At 34.7% G+C, this 14,584-nt stretch overlaps 1 long non-coding RNA gene across 5 annotated transcripts in view; it reads right to left on the bottom strand.

Annotated features, from left to right (window-relative positions):
• LOC149771665 (uncharacterized) overlaps positions 1-14,155 on the bottom strand; it is a 50,025-nt gene extending 35,870 nt beyond the window's left edge. For 2 of the 5 annotated variants that reach the window (XR_016418186.1, XR_016418184.1), the window contains exon 1: positions 3,966-5,531. This is a non-coding gene — a long non-coding RNA (uncharacterized LOC149771665). Of the gene's footprint in view, positions 1-3,965; positions 5,532-11,776; positions 11,840-13,610; positions 13,719-13,758 lie in introns of those variants that run through there. The other 3 variants (XR_016418185.1, XR_016418187.1, XR_016418188.1) reach the window with 3 other exon arrangements.
• Between the last annotated feature and the right edge of the window lie 429 nt (positions 14,156-14,584).

Here is a 14,584-nt window from a genome sequence, read left to right as displayed (position 1 = left end):
CAATCACATATTTATGATCAACTCACAGAGAATCGCCTCAGCCCGTGTTATTTGCTTTTGAAATATGTGTTGATCACTGACTTCCTTTCCCTTCATCATTGACAAAACATTTATATTTCCCTTCACTAATGATTCCAATTTTGCATGATTTTCTGATTCCACATGCCGTGAACAGTCATTCCATCCACCATGTGCACAGGAAAAGTCTAAGTTCTCTTTCAGACGATGGTTTAAGACATGGCCACAGAGTATTATAGACTGGTAGAAAATGCTGCTTTCTATTTTAGACTTTCTATTTTCATGCTAAAACTTTCTTATCATTGACAATTTTCTTTGTTTAAACAACCAGATGCGGAGAATGTTAAAATCAATGATGTGGCACAGACTGCAGACACGGGCACGGATTGAAGAGATGATACAACAAAACAAAATGGAATAAAAACCACTTACAAATTAGTTCAAAAATATTAATAATAAATGCATCCTCAAATCGTATTTTCCAATCAATGACCATACCAAGGGACTTTATTCTGTACAAATACGGTGAAATATGGACGGGTAAACAGGTCTGCAGCTATTTCAGATTCTGCAATAAATGCTTCAAGAAACATACAAATCATCTCCATTTTCTTTCTATAAGGGACATGTCTGCACAATTAATGGTTCAAAATAAAGTCTTCATTAGTGAATTTCACAGGACAACCAGGACAGCAGAATACATACAATGAAAGAACAGTTTCAACAGTTATAATGTTACTGCAAAAGGAAAAGTATATACATGTTACCCATGCTGCATTAAAACAAAATATAATAGCTTATTATTTATAATAATTCTAGCATAGTGATGGAAAAATTGATCAAATCTAAATATCAGATTTTACCTTCACTGGTCAACTGTAAAAGCAGTAGTTACAAACATGGTTCCCATGCTTTTCAAAAGATAAATGTTCAGGTCATTTCCAGGATGAAATTACTTTGTTCAAGATTCACATATGACCATTACTGAATGGAATTAAAGAACATTTTGGATTATAAAACATGCATTTTCTAAATCTAAAGCTGTTTATCATTCAAGACTCTCCAAAATAGTCAGAAAAGATGAGCATGTGCAAAACCATGAAATGTATCACACAAAACAAGTTTGACTACACTCATATAAATTGGCATGTAAAGTCATTTCAATGTACAGAATACAAATTCTAATTTTACCATGCTGACCTGCACTATGTTGTTATGTGGAAACAACATAATGAACATACGCATGTTATACAATGTAAACATTTCCTATCACAGTAGGAAAATAAAATAAAAGCTAAGTATTAAAATCTTTTCTTGAAACGAAAACAGTTTAACTTTAAATTTACCTGTGCCAAAAACCCAAACAAAATTTTTCAAACAACCTAAACTCATTAAGATGATCTAGTTTAACATCAATCATTTAAAAACATTTACAAAAAGGGTTGATTTAAATTTTGAGAAAAAAAAGCCTTCAAAATGATAACTGCTGCATGAACAACTGAATTTCTTTAAAATCAAATTGTCTTCTTGTAATTGATAAACCTATCCCCAAACCTTTACTGATACAGGGGCTCATTTTGTTTTTGAATATATAATAAAAGGGATGACAATTTCCCATTTCTCCTGTGTTCTATTTAAGATATGAAACCAATGCTTGAAGCTACATGTCACTGTGTAATAGTTTCACACCAAAGTTCAGCTAAGCAATTCAAAATTTTGGACAACAAAATTTGGCTTAAAATGAAAAGCAGTCCATTTTCTAATCTGAATTTCCTATGAATATACAAATCCTATTTTATACATTTGGTTTTCTAGGTTCAGGTGTGAGGGCCAAGCAATTGCATATAAAAAAATAGGAACTTGCTGCCACTGTGTGGTAGCGGCATATGGTAGTCACTTACTAGTAGGCCTAGCAAATTTAAACTATGTTATATAATCGATAGGAAAATGATTTATTTTCTCAAAAATGGCAAATAATATTATAATCATTATGTCTTTAATCCGCTGACAGACTAGACAAAACTACACCATAGATGAAACATGACCCGGTACTTGCCATTTGTGTTACTAGTCAGATGAATTCAGCCATTTGTGTTGACTTCACAACTCCAACAACGATATCAGAAGTCCAATAATCATCCATAGCTGCCAACCTTCCAGGCTCACAATTAGTGAAAATAGGGATAAAAAGTCGTGAATTTGGACACAAATTAGTGAAAAATACCATGACAATAACTCCATCCACTCTGACTACTCCAACAGTCAATACTACACTATATCAAGTTCACAAAATAAAAATAAAACACTACATATATGCAGAAATATTTCTTTATCAAGACATGATACTGTGGCAGACTTGAACTTCCTCAACTGCTTGATCGTAAATTTGTTTTCTAAACAGTTCCGACTTATTGCCTGCTGGTAGATCTTGGGGACTAAAATTGTTGAAAAATTTTCTGCAGCGAAGGAGGCCCTAAAGTCTCTTTTTTTTCCTCACTAAAGAAAATACTCTTTCGCTGTCACTGTTGCTGTGATGAATGCACAGGAGCTGCAGCATTTTTGGTTCTTCCACAGGAAAATTTGGAAGCGATTTTCGAGTCCGGGAACATATGTCAGAACAAATGTTTAGCATGGTCTCCAGCTGATAAAGGTAGATTATGTTCAACACAAGAAAACTCACAAATAATGCTTAAGCGTTGGTAGCCTGTGGGTCTTCCACTGGTGACTTAAAATATTCCAGAGCTGAAATCTGCGAATTCTTAATTTTCCAAACTTCTACATGTTTTTTGCAACCGACATTCTTCCTCACATCGTCTCTGCGATGGCACACTGAGTGCAAAAAGCATGAATGAATATCAATGTTTAATGGCAGAATGCACGGCCAATTTTTGATATATTCCAAATTAAACTTCACTTTTTGAGTAATACATTTCTTTTTCCTTGGTGGTGAAGACATTTTCAAAATCTTACATGTGATGCTGAACAGTAACTCGAATCAGTGTTTTGATGCATGCGTGGAGCAAATTTCCGGTTAGGTCCTAGTTTCTCTCAAAAGCACTTGTAAAACTACTCTTATACATATAGATTAAAATAGGCTAAAATGCTTGCGACCAGGCCAACTGTACTAATCGGCTGTAGATCTACTAATATCGTGACCAGCGGTACCGGACCGTTTTGGCAACTGCAAATATCACGACTAGCGCTTAACAGAAAATCGATTATTTTATTAAAGATTTAAAATAATTGAGGATCGGAAAATTCGTGAATTTTTGTCTTACGGCGTGAATCCGTGAATCGCTGAAAAAGTCGTGAAATTCACACCAAATTCGTGAGGGTTGGCAGCTATGAATCATCTGATATCAACAACATACTTCTTTTTAATGTTGTTGTACAAATATTAAATAGTATTAAATGAAAGACAGATACAGAAAGAACATAATTCTCAACATATTTAATTCAAGAACAATGACAAGAAACCCGTCAGTTTCGCAGCAATCAGGCCAGTCTTAAAAGTGAAAATTTTCATGAATTGCGCAGACAAAATGTCTTACTTTAGTCTTTGCAGTTTCCACTTCAGGAGATGAGTTGTCACCAGTGGTAATTTTAACAGCATGAGGAAGCTAAAAAACATTCATGCATCGAAAGCATGGATCGAATGTGTACAGGAGAATGGTTGGGTTGATGAGAAGATGCTGCGGTGGATAAAAGTGTTTTATCTCAAGAACACACTTTAATACATTTTAAATTTGAGTGCATTCACTGACATGACTTTTTGAATGATTTAAAAGTTGTCCCACAACCTAAAACTCATAAAAACAAACAGTTCACCAAAACATTATTTTAAAAATTAATTTAAGCTGTCCCAATGTATACTGTAAATATGGTATATTCAATGTTTTTAAAAAGAATATTAAAATAAAATTGCTGTTGATAGGTTTTTCACTAACCTGCCATGACAGAACTTTAAATCCACTTGCAGATTCAGCACAATGGTGGACACTGTCAGCCCAGGGGATATTCTCCCAAAACAAACTGCCAGTGTTCAGCTAAATAAAAACAAATTGTAATACATGAACATCTTGATCATTAATGGAGAAAAAAGATACATACATTGTCCATCTTATAGTTAAATCAATGTATGGCCACAATATTGAAGCCATGACTGATATCTGGATAGGTTGACAAAGGAATGTAGAACTAATATTGTTTTATTATATATATTTATATTTATTCACCAAGGCTATTCAATAGTTCCTTTTCAGTTTAATTGGAAAAGACAATTCACGCCTCATTTAGAAAGTCTATTGAACTGGCCACCAAGTATATAATTTATGTAAAGCTATCTGTATGGCTACCACATACCTGAACTGCGAAATATACTAATTGTTGCAAATGATTACATTTTACAGCAACACTTTTCCTTATCTGAGAAATCCCTTAATATAATCATAATATCCAAGAGTTCTGTTTCTATCTCTAAATGTTTGCACAAAGGCATACAGTAATACTGCAGGACACACACTTTGAAGTTTAACAGGAAACATGATTATCATATCTATAATTAACATCTGTTAAAAAAAAAAAAACATGCATTAAAATGGCCAACTGATTTGATAGAACGGAGACCTCTGGTAAGACAATGCTGTTACACCTTGCTAATGAAAAAATGCAGGCTTAATAAGTAGTTTTTTAGCATGATTATTTAAGTAATGTGATTATCCAAATACTAAATGCTAAATTTGGACCTATCTTAGCTTTTGCCCACTACATCTGGATGATCATGAAACCGGCTTAATTGCTTAAGCATGTTAGTCTTTCAGGTTTCTGCAGGTCACTGTTGTTAAAACTTGCACAATGTTACAGTCCTTTATCTCCTCCAGAAACAGACATTTTAAAATAGATATTGAGTAAATATAATGGGTAACAAATCCAATCGATGATCTTTTTCTGTTCTTCACTCAAACAAACAAATCTTTTTACATTATGTTCAAACTAGTTGGCAAAAAACTGTATTAGAAGTTTGAAAGTGGATTTCTTACATAATGTCACCTGTTTACTGTTTATTTCCTGCAGTGTTTTGTGTACATCTGCACAGTATCATCGACTGTCTTAACTTTGCACCAGTCCTTGATTTGTTACCCATGTCTCTCGCAACCTTACATCCCTGTTTCAAAATCATTATGTCACCAACTGAATCAACACCTTTTTTTTAATACTGATAGTAAGTGCTGATTAAGAAATATTTGACAAAATAAAATATAAATATGTACCACGATTACAATAATAGAAAACAAAATGGAAATGTCCAGTTTAACTAATGCCATATTTGCAACAAGTTTGTTGCTCTGGAGTGAGTGCTGGCTGTTTAAGTCAGGGCATATGGTTATGTTGGTTTTCTTTATCTTTTTATTTGAGGAAAGCCATGACGGATATTGTTTTGAAGGCAAAGGCAAAGCAAAACTTGGTTACTATAATATGCACTTTTTATACCATGTTATAGTATTCTTGCACCATCCCATTTGTTTCTACCACCTTTTAATATTAAAAGGCATCAAGAGTATAAAAAATGCACAGAACGTAGTCATTTCATTAACTGATTTATAATTTTTAATCTGATCATCACTAGGGGTTCCCAAACAGTCAACTTATTGGCATTTTCAATCACTGCTCTGGTGGCCTAGTGGTTATAGCGTCCGCCTCGGATGCAGGAGGTCGTGGGCTTGATTCCCAGCCGAGTCATACCAAAGACTTAAAAAATGGTACTAACAGTTGCCTCGCTTGGCGCTCAGCATTAAGAGCTTAGTGTTAGGACTGGTCGGCCTGGTGTCAGGATAATGTGACTGGGTGGGATATCATGCTACATGTCTGCGGCATGATGCCCCAGTGCTAGACATCACTATAAACTGTCACACTGCAGACATTGTAGCGATATGACTGAAAAATTGTTAAAGCTACGTTAAAAATCCAAATCACACGCATTTTGATTTTGAATCTCTAGCAACATGGTCACCATCTCCTTAGGCCAGTCAATGTTCACAAGCAATGTATGTGATGTAGTTCATCCTCTTTGAAATCAAATAATTCTGTAAATTTTGGATCTTTGAACAAATGTATACAAGAGTTCTTTCTATTTATGTGTTCAATTTGTTATAGAAATATTAAAACTAGAAATTGCAAATATTGGATATAGACACAGTTTTGGCTGAAATAGACTATTCTAGAAATAAGAAATGGACACAGAGCAGTCTGTTTACATCAGAAGCTCCTGTTTGCATTGAAATACCAATAATCGGACAGTGTTAGGAACCCCTTGGTGTCAATCAGGTTAGAAATTTTAAAACATTGAATGAAATGACAAACTTTGTGAATTTTTTATATTCTTGATGCTTTTTGTTTTTAAAATTGGTAGAGGTTACAAACAAATGGGTAAAGATGCTAACAGGTACACAGGTATTCACCCATTGATAATAACCCAGGTAAAATAATGTACAACCGGGTACCCATTAAAAAAAATAAGTTTTCCAAGTTCAAATCGAGACACAGAAAAATGATTTCAGTTTGAAGATTGTGTTGTGTGCTCATTTATTCATCATCAAAGGGGCTCGTATGGTTCCTTACAATTTACTTATCATACATGTACTATATAACAATACAAAGGAGGACACTTCTCTCCTTTCTCATGTGACCTATTTAAGAAGCAATGCTGATATTTCAGATTGTGTGCCATTTTTCTCACGACCTAAATGCACCTGTTTTGAGTTCCAGATGACATCAACTCGTCAATACCTCTTGTCAACAGCAACAGTAAGTACTGATTAAGAAATATTTGATGAAATAAAATTAAAATAAAAAAAATAAAAGAAAGCACAATAGAAATGCCCAGTTTAACTAAATGCCATTATTGCCTCAAGTTTGTGGCCCTGGAGTGAGTGATAGCTGTTCAAGTCAGGGACGCTGCTCATATGTTTACTATGTTTTTTTCATTACTAGGAAACCTAAGTCAGATATTTTTTGTTACGGCAAATGTAACACAAAAATGTGGTTACCATAACATACACTTCTTATATCATGTTAGGAAAAACTGAACAAACTATACAGAATGAAATTTTTCACTGAAATGTTTAAAATTAAGGGTAAAAAAATCTGTTATTTTATAACACTGAGAAAACAATTCAAATAAAAATTCACATGTGTAAATGTGTAATTTTTGCATATTTTTTTATATGAAACAGTTCCAAGAAAACAGGCGGGTTTCTCGCATCGAAACAACGTCAGATTCATTCTATTTTTATACTACATACATAGTGAACCAGTCTAGATTGAAAATAAATGGTGCCAGACATTAATAATAATAATCTTTAGAAGCTCAAAGTGCTTTACAACATTAGACAACACCTATAAGATAAAAAACATTAATAATATTATTACAAAAACAAATACCATGAAATTAGAAAAAAATTAAAAAATAAAAAACATGCTGAGAATATTTCAGGTAGGAAACATTATTAGGTCTTTAAGTTTGTTCTTGCAGTTTAAATAGTTGAAGTAAGTGAGTTTTGAGAGCCCTTTTGAATGTGATCACTGTGTCTTTGTGTCTAAGTTTAGTGGGCAATTCATTCCACGTTGCTGGGCCCTGGTATGCAAAAGAACGCTGTCCATATGACTTGGTTTTCATAGTGGGAATAATGAGTATACTGTAAGCGACCTCTAATTCCTGTCTGCTAGGGAGGGTTAATTGAAGAAATTCCACTCAACAGTAAAGTCAACCAAAAATGTTTAATGAAAGTAACATAGCTAAGAAACTGGAAAACTGTTACCAGTACACAATATTCATTCGGAATAAGACAAATATACTCCTGAAACACTCGTTGCTTGCACTCTTGTATTGTAACAATTTGATACTGACATTAATTTCCGATGTCTTGTTCCAGGATCTTTTCAATAAAATGTCTCAGCACATAATAGTCCGTTTCAATGTTAAATAAATTAAATAATAATTGGAAATCATAGAGTGACCCTAACAGACGAGAGTTGGAAGATTTGCTTTGTATTCGTTTAACCCAGGTTACCAATGTGGTGGGAGATAACTGCACGATAATTCTGAAGATTAATTTACTTACTCAACATTTCTACGTAATTTTCCAGAATGCTTGTCTCTGCATATTGTTAAAAACATGGACGTTTAAATATTCCATGTATTGCTTATTTTACTAGCTTTTTACCTAATTAATGTCCACGTAATTCAGAGTATTATTATTACTTTGTCAGTCCTATACTATTATTATTATTATTATTATTTAGCAATTTATATATGTCATTACCTAAAAGGAGTATTGGACTTCACAGATGTTATTATCGTTTTGAAGTTTACCGCGCTCTGCAGTTATCTGATAAGTACTGTCTTCCACTCCAATATATAACCTTCGGTTGTATACCACGTGACAGTACTGAACCAATCAGAAATGGCAGACCGAATCCGCCAACGAATCAGATGTGGCAAACTGGCAAACCTCAGCCTATCGCAAATCTTGCGATATCGATCACATATGAATAAGGTTCAATATATTCCAACATATAAAATATTCTCATATTTTATATCTTATTCTGTACAAAACTCTGAGACAAAAACACTGTATCCTAATATTTCTATATAGTTTTCAGTAGTAAAACAACAGTTCTCGAATGGATAAACTGTGGCAAACCAATGACAGGGTATAATGATACTAAAAGAATTGCGGTTGCTGGGGAGGTTGCTACTATGCACAACACAAATTACATTACTCAATAAATCTAACAGTTTTTTATATAAAGTCGGTATATTTAAGATATTACTTTCGGCAATAAGTTCACTGTGACTTCATCTAAGTGTAAATGTATGTGAATCACATACCTGTAATATCTAACCATCGAGATCATGGGTCACAAACGAACAAAGATGGCGTCCATAAGAACTTGACTCGATCGTCGAAAAGTTCGTTTACCGCGAAACACGAACAACCTGAAACTTCATATTTACTACACGTGTCGTGATGTTCACATCAAGCAACCACATGATGGAAAAACACATCTGGTATTAAATGAGGTAACACAAGCATGTAATTTGTGCAAGAAACGGTGCTGAATGTAAAATGTCAAACCTTGACAAGCGAAGTGTAATATAATGATCAACATGGTAATAGCTAAAACGTATTGACAGAGATTTCCAACCTACATAATAAATATGGGATTACCTAACTAGTAATTCAGTATAATCTGACTCCATGGACCGCAGAAAGTCTGAGAACATGCCTATGAAGTGGCGCATTATCGAAAATAGGGAGCAGTTACACGTAAACATTCATGTAACCACAAAGCAACTAATTTGCCACAACTACATGCTCCTGCACTGCCCTAGGTCCAATGAGCTAAACATGCATCACTAATATCTTAAAAGAAACATCTCTAATAACATATGGAGAATTCGCATACAGTAGTAAAATCCACCCCAACCCCATTATGGTGCAGAACTGGTTAATCCTGAGTCTATTACAATACGATTATCAGAAGAGGAGCGTAAGTATCTTGCTGGTGTGTACACATGGGTGAGATCGGATAGGTATGTTGGACTAGAGTCAGACAGTGAAACGTAGCACAGAGAACAAATTTTGTGTTTGATTCTGGATCAAATGGATAGCCAATGTAGGGTACAGAGCAGCAGGGAGGTGTGCTCTGATCGTGGTACTCTAAGTATGATCCGAGCAGCTGTGTTTTGAACCTTTTGAAGTTTCTGGAGTAGATATTGAGATGAACCAGACAGAATTGAGTTACAATAGTCCAGTCTTGAAAGTACTAATGAACACACAAGTGTTTTAGTGGCAATATAATAAACCACCAAACTGGGATGAATAGATGTGACTGATGGATGTTATACGACTGAAAAATGTTAGGAGAGGGATTTTGTTAAACTTAAAACCTGTTGCACTGGACTGCCATTGAGGGACGAACCATGGCAGGTCGAGTATAACACAACAATCACCATTTGGACTTTACAACTATTCACGAAAGTTACTGTAGACATGTAGACTAGTTAAAGTGAATGTTACGCATAAATAATCTATCAATTTCTTTTGTCTTTACTATTGTACTACGGTATTTACAGTATGTTTTCAGACGGCAACAAATAATTACTTTTTTTTGTCGTCCAAAGACATTAAATTCTTTAATTAGATGTCTGAAAACATACAGGGGAAGATAAATTTGTGGGCCCCCCCCCATCCATAACGAAATTACTGTTAGCTCACATGATGACATGCTGCCATAAAGAAAAATAAGTACTTTGTCCAATACCATGGAAAGGATAATGAATGAAAAACAGGTGTGTGTGTGTGTGTGATTTGGATTTTTAACCTAGCTTTACAAAAAATTAAGTTATATCGTTACGATGTCTGCAGTGTGACAGTTTAATAGCAATGTCTAGCAAAGGGGCATCATGCCGCTGACAGGTAGCATGATGTCCAAACCAGTCACATTATCCTGACACCAGGCTGACCAGTCCTAACACTAACCTCTTAATGCTGAGCGCCAAGCAAGGCAGCTGTTAGCATAAGATGTAGAAAAAATTATAGTGGAGCAAGATCCGAAAATTACAAAGCATATAAATGTTATATTTGCCCCCCCCTCCACGGTGTCCAAAAACAAACTGTAAATACAGTGCAACTACTAATTCAAATGAATTTAGACGATCTGAGACGAAACTTTTAACCACTGATCCAGGTAAGTAGCAGACCCACTTATAACATGGCGTCAGTTGTAGAGCCCATTTTATTTTACTAGAAAGTACCAAAAATCTGACCCGTATTTGTTGAACAGAGGAAATTGTGATCAAAGTTGGTAATTGACACCTGTTGGAATTGTTATCGATCTCTCAGTGGTTGGGCATTTTGACTATAAAGGTCATTTTTACATAAAAGCAAATAATTTAATTAGACAAAGCACTTTACTGACAGTTATTGCCAACGAGATTTTAAAATAAGTATTCAGCCATTAAACAGACCAGCTAGCCCTACCTCCCTTAGAGGCTTTCACAGTGTCAAGCAAGGATGGCATCATTTCATATAGTTATGGACGTCCCTCGATAAATTACACCCTTGCCTATAGCACAGTCTGTTTTTGGACCCATGGTGCACGAGTTATCAAGGGAGTGGTGTATATTGCTCTTTTTATGCTCAGATTATGCTTTCTTGCTGCTTATATTAGTAATAATTATGCTCATACCTTTATAGGGGGTTAGCACATGTGAACCTACAACAAAGCAGTTCAGGTTAACATTTAATACAATTTTCATTTGATTGGGTACCCAGGTAACTGATTGATAGGACTGACAGGTACCTGGTAGAAATTTCCCAAAATTTTAACATCTCTACATATGGGCGGATATGCAAATAGTTTAGGAATAATTAATCTAATTGAAAACCATACATAATGAAATCTTTCATTTAAATATTTTAATCTAAGAGGAAAACAACTCTGTTGTAACATAAAAAAAAAAAATCTTTAAAAAACTTCACTAAGTATTGTATTGTCATTTTTGGGGGATAATTTTTGTAATTATTACTTATAAGTGTATTATTGCAGATAATGTGTGTTTGAAAGAAATAAAATATATTAAAGATGCAAATATTAATAATACAGGGACATAAAAAATGATCCATTTATATACCCTGGACTAAATGTCGCATCTTATGTCATGTGGCATGTATTTGGTGAATGGAGAACTTACCAATGGAGAACTTGCTTAGGGAAAACTAGCCCTAGGTTGGTTGGTGAATTCACTCCTGGCTGACTGAAGAGAGAGAGATAGAGAGCTTCTCTCTAGAAGTGAGAGATCTTACTTGTATACTGATTAAAACTGTCAAATTTATACCTTAAGTGTTCACAAAGAAATCGATCAGTTATCATTATTAATATCAATTCTCAAAGAAGATGAAATTGTCAATAAATACTGGCATAGTTATCACCAATTTGCTTCATGTACCAGTTGCATAAGCTCCAGCAGGTGAAGCTTAAAACGTAGGTAACATTGCAAGTAGAAATAAAAAAGCACTGGATTTTACACCTCAAAAGCATCTTACATAGTTGATTGAGGGGGTAGGGGTGCTGATGCACATCTGTGAAGTTAGAGGACAAACAGATGGTGTGAAGCCTTCAGATACTCATATTTAAGTTATTCTTAGCCAGGTTTGTTTCTATAAAAAAGGGTATTTGGTGATATAATTTCGTTATTACTAAAAATATGAGGCAAATATTAAATTCCAAAGAAAATAATTGGGATCATTTAAAATAAATAGTTAAATAGACAGTTACAATGTTTTTTTGGGATGGAGACAAAGCTTATGAGGTAAATTATCAGATATATGCTGAAATAAATGAGGCTGCACTTAAGTTGTTACTATCTAGGATACCACAAAGATTATTATGTTATCCTGTTTTTGGTAAGTTTCAAACAAACAAGTCTGATATAATGATATAACACCACACAATGGTGACATTACTATAGTACAAGTCACATGGGTCATGTATGCGCATTTACTCATTTTTAATTAAATATAAATTCTTTTAAAATTTAACACTAATTTTATTTTTAACCAAAGTCTATTCAATCCTAATTACTGAATGCTCTGCACCTTAACCATCTCCATGAATCTTCCAGACAAATATCTATTGCTATGAACTTTTACAATGGTGGCCATGTACTGAACTTGGGTCAAAATAAGAGCATGTCCAGTGTAATCATCACAATCGAGGCTAGTACTAATTTATTTATCAATATGTGTAGCTTTCATTGTGACATCACGGTGCGCACCATTCAATCCAGATTATACTGGATCACACCTTTAGGTTCATTTTGTCAAAATATATACATACTTTAATATTGATTTTGCCGCTGGGACCTCTTGGGGTATCGAAATAATGTCCTTCCAAAGGAATATGGATGTACAAGAACCTAAATGAAGTGAATACTTGCTACTCAAAGGTATGTAGAATCAAAGTATAAAAAATGGCACCAATTACTGAAATAGTTGGTGCTGAATGCCTACATGTCCTACGTGACTTGTACTATATAAACAAAATCAACAACAGCAAAAAGTTATTCTGCAATGATCGGCAATAAAAGTCCAACATACACAGGGCATAAGTAAACACTTGCTATAGAAATGAACAGGTGTGTGTGTGTGTGGTATATCTGAATTTAAGTGTGATTAAGTCCTAAATGATGTATGTATGTGTATATGATATGTCTGCATGTGGCGGTTTATAGTGATGTCTAGCACTGGAGCATCATGCCTCAGACATGTAGCATGATGTATCTCGGTTATTCGGTAACTGAACAATTCAAGAGGCGATCATATAAAGCGGTATCCATCATTGGGCGATACCTCTAAATTAGTATCTATGATCTTCGGGGCGACTTTTCCTGACACTTGGAATGATGATTTCTCCAAGGGACAGGTTCTCCATGGAGCTAGTCCTACATGTAAGACCATGACGCTGATATTTATGTTTTGGGCGTCAGGACTAGCACTAAAACAAAACCAACTTGTGCAGTGTCTTACATTGTAGAACTATTCATTAGGCGAGTAATCCCAAGGCGAGTTCTCGACTATTCCAGCAGCACGAACCATTTAAAGTAGAAACACAGGTCAAAGCTAGGATTTGAACTCAGCCTATCAATTATTGCTTCAAAATACAATACGTTCATACATCATGCTCCAGAATATGTGCTCTATTTGGTTAAATTCGAATGTCTTCTCTTGTCGTCGTCTAAGCCCCAGCAAGTAAAAATATTTATCTGGTAAGTTACTATCCATCTTATTCGGTAATACATTCAAATTCTACGATTGATCATAGTCGACAGACGCTTACAAAACATGACATTACAATGACCAGCCCCTAGCTGGAGAACCTGATAATAAATTTGATAAATAGCTTTTATATTTAATTAAAAAAATTATTTTTATCATTAATCCTTTTATGTGACTTATTTACATCAATTTGTACATACTAGTTGTCGTATTCAATGGATTTTTTGAGTTTAATTAAGCAAGGCTGATAACCAAGGCTGATCGCCGTTTTCTGAATGCTATCATACCTGTAAAAATGAAAGTAGAGCTTCAACTACGCTTGCGCTTAAAATGTAAGAGACTAATATTATCGTCTGATTTCGCAGGCAGGGCCCCCGAGGCTCAAGGAGCCCCGTACATGTACCACTATGTTGGCTGTTTCCAGAGCCCTCAAAGGCCTTAATCCGGTCCTGATCTGACATTACTGGTGGCAGAGACCCATGATGCTAATGGTACTACTTTTGATGGAGTTTTCAGCTTTCTGCACTGTCAGACAAACGGCCGCTCGCAAGTAATTAATAAATATGCTGACAGAAACAGTCCAAAGTAATATATTTCATTTCTGTAGCCCTATGGATAAACATTACTTCTTTTCAAAGTTATGCGCAGACATATCGCGAGTCAGGAAAACAGGGGGGTGGTATCCGCTATGTCCAAAATTAATATTATTTTGAACAGAATATTCT

The sequence above is a fragment of the Sinohyriopsis cumingii genome, unplaced genomic scaffold (genome assembly GCF_028554795.1).
Source record: "Sinohyriopsis cumingii isolate HCF-2022 unplaced genomic scaffold, ASM2855479v2 utg001742l, whole genome shotgun sequence".
NCBI classification, from domain to species: domain Eukaryota; kingdom Metazoa; phylum Mollusca; class Bivalvia; order Unionida; family Unionidae; genus Sinohyriopsis; species Sinohyriopsis cumingii.
Note: the sequence above shows the minus strand (reverse complement) of the source record. Positions and strands in the feature narration are given on the sequence as shown.